This window comes from Oryzias melastigma, linkage group LG24 (genome assembly GCF_002922805.2).
Source record: "Oryzias melastigma strain HK-1 linkage group LG24, ASM292280v2, whole genome shotgun sequence".
NCBI lineage: Eukaryota > Metazoa > Chordata > Actinopteri > Beloniformes > Adrianichthyidae > Oryzias > Oryzias melastigma.
In genome coordinates this window covers 20532920-20535759 of record NC_050535.1, presented here as the reverse complement: position 1 = coordinate 20535759, position 2840 = coordinate 20532920, and the positions used below count along the sequence as shown (strand labels likewise).

The window sequence follows — 2840 nt, the reverse complement described above, 5'->3', positions numbered from 1 at the left end:
GTTTGCCAAATTTGGCCTCAAAAATGCCGTTTTATTTCAATATTTCTTGCTCAAAATACGCCAAAACATTTGGAAATGGTAAATATAACGGGAAATACAGTTAACACCGAAAATGACCCACAACCCCATTACTAACCCTTTAACTCCAAAATAGCCTAAAATTCCTCATTGAATTAAATTAGTAAAAAACGTTAGCATGCAGCTAAAATAGAAGGTAAACTATAAATTAGCTTATTAAAACCTCGGTAGATAACAAATTAGCTAACAATGTTAGCCTGTTGCTTACAAACTAGCTAAACTCCACAATAGCCTAAAATTCCCCAGTAAACTAAATTTGTCAAAAACGTTAGCCTAATGCTAAAATATTAGCTAAACTCAAAATTATCCAATAAAAACCTCAGTGGGTAACAAATTAGCAAAAAATGTTAGCATGTTGCTAAAATCAAAGCTAAACTTCAAATCTTTTGAAAATTGTTTTTATTATTGCGTTTGCTTTAGGGTGTTTTATTTATGTGTAAAGCACTTTGTGTTATTCTATATATGAAAAGTGCTATAGAAATAAAGTTGATTGATTGATTGATTGATTGATTGATTGATTGATTGATTGATTGATTGAAAACATTGTAGTTTATAACACAAAGAAAGGAAAACACATGTCAAAAGAATAATTTTGCGTCATGATGTCAATAATTGAATTTTAAAACTATATTCGCTAGAAAAGCCAAAATGAAAGCAGTGTGTTCAGGGTGTGAGACTGCAGGCCCCTCTGGACCTGCAGGTTCGGGTTCGGGCTAAGATCTGTGGTTCGGGGTCCACTCTTCATTTCTATGGTGTAAACTCTGAGTCAGCCTTCATTTTCAGGCTCTGCAGGGTCAGACCTGCAGCTGCACCTGCGCCTCTGCGCCGGGATGAGAGATGAGAGCTTCAGGGTGGAGGAAGGATCTGATCATCTGATCCATCTGACATCCTGCCGGATAACACCTCCATCTGCGCGCTGCATCCGCGGCAGTGCTCTGCAGCAGACCGGCTCCTTACCTCTAGTAAGCGGTGTTTTTTGGTGTCCGTCAGGGATTAAGCCGTTCTCAGTTCGGTATTAATTCCACCGCGGTTTTGACATTTCCATCATCCGGTTTGTCGTTTAATCTGCTGGCGAAAGGGAGCAGCGGCGCGCGGCTCCGCCAAACCCAAAACAGAGCCGTCGTCCTCCCGGACGTGTCGGTTCTGGTGAAAGGAACCGACATGGTCCAGTCCTGACAGCTGCTCGGTGCGCGCCGGGTCCGCTCAGACTGCGCCGGTGATGGAGCGGGCGACGGTTCGGCTCCGACTGCGGCGCCGGCGGAGCGTCGTATCTGTGAGTCTGAAAGGAGGACATGCTACGCAGTTTACGTAAGCTCTTCTAGAAAAAAAAAAAAAAAAAGAAAAGAAAAACGCTACAGCTCTAAAAGGATGAGCATTTGACCTATAGTGCCCTGCCAGATTATTTTAATTAGTCTCATAATTAAATGTTATAAATAATACACAATTTAAACCTTTTATTTATTCTACAACCATTATAATTTCTTGTTATTTTTTTTCCATCAAAAAATTTTAAAAATATTTTAAAGCATCAGATTATACTCAAGGAACACAAAAAGACAAAAAAAAAAAAAAGATTTTCATTAAAAAAGTGAACAATTTTATCCAGCTCTTTGGCGCCCTCTGCCGAGCAAACCTGTGTTACGTTCAGTTCTTTTACTTTCCTATAAAGACCCACCTCAGTCAACACGGTGCTTATGGTGTTTTTTTAACTTTTGTAGCCTTTTCCTGAAGATGGAGGACATATATTAAAAAAATAAAAGATTAAAACTGCGTTTCTGAGTAATTCTTTATTTAAATGGTTGTGAACCAGGAACAGAGGAAACATGTGGTTTGAAAAACCTACACTCTGCATGCCACAGGTTCCTTGCTCTGGTCCATTCTGATCATCCACAGCAGATAAATACATCCATGAACGTCTTTAAAACTATATTCGCTAGAGAAGCCAAAATAAAAGCAGTGTGTGCGGGGTGTGAGACTGCAGGCCCCTCTGGACCTACCCACCTCATCTGAGCTGGAATCTGGATCAAAACTGAACAACACTGCTCACCATTTTTGTTGCTCTATTAAAGATGGGTAAGGGGAGTGAGTGGCTGTAAGCTAACAGGAGTGTTAACAAAGAAATCTCAGTTATGGGTGATGGGAAAGGGGCATGGGGTTGCTCCACAGCCGTTTTGTCCACATAATTTCTAATGGCCACTTTGCAGAAAACATGTGATAGAAAAATACTTTAGGGTAAAAACAGAATAAACAAAATTAAAATAAACCTGTGAATGTTAAGAGATAAAAGTGGGACTTAAAATGAATCAACTCTGCTTGACATTACTGATTTTTTTGAAGCTGCATTTGACAACATCTGCCTTCTCTTGGGTGCCGGTATCCTGGGCCCGGCAGTCTCCTCCCCACGCCGGGAGTGGGATCCCTGAGATTTAAGATCTAGCATGGGATCAAACTACATCGAAGCCCTGGGGGTGTCCAGATCTCGGTGGAGCGGAGTCCGGTCCTTGCTCTCGAGAACTAGTCCTCTCCTTAACTCCATCAGTGGGTGTGCCTGGTCGGGCCTTGTTTACATCACTCCTTGGGGCCTCTGTTTCTCTTGGGTGCCCCTCTGCTCGGCCGGGTCTGGGCGGCCCCTGCCTCTGAAGCATTGGTTTGGGCTGCCCTTGGGGGGCCCTGCCTCGCAACCTGGGGTGGGGCGAGTGGATGGTCGGCGCCGCTGGGTGGTGGTGGGCTGCTCTTCTTGGGTTTGGGGGTTCTCCGGGGCT

At 43.0% G+C, this 2840-nt stretch overlaps 1 protein-coding gene across 1 annotated transcript in view; it reads right to left on the bottom strand.

Moving 5' to 3' along the window:
* LOC112158513 (leucine-rich repeat and fibronectin type-III domain-containing protein 2) overlaps nt 1-2727 on the bottom strand; it is a 28303-nt gene extending 25576 nt beyond the window's left edge. The window contains exon 1 of the mRNA XM_024291945.2: nt 1036-2727. The gene's annotated coding sequence lies outside the window, so the exon portion shown is untranslated. The remainder of the gene's footprint in view (nt 1-1035) is intronic.
* Nucleotides 2728-2840: the final 113 nt, after the last annotated feature.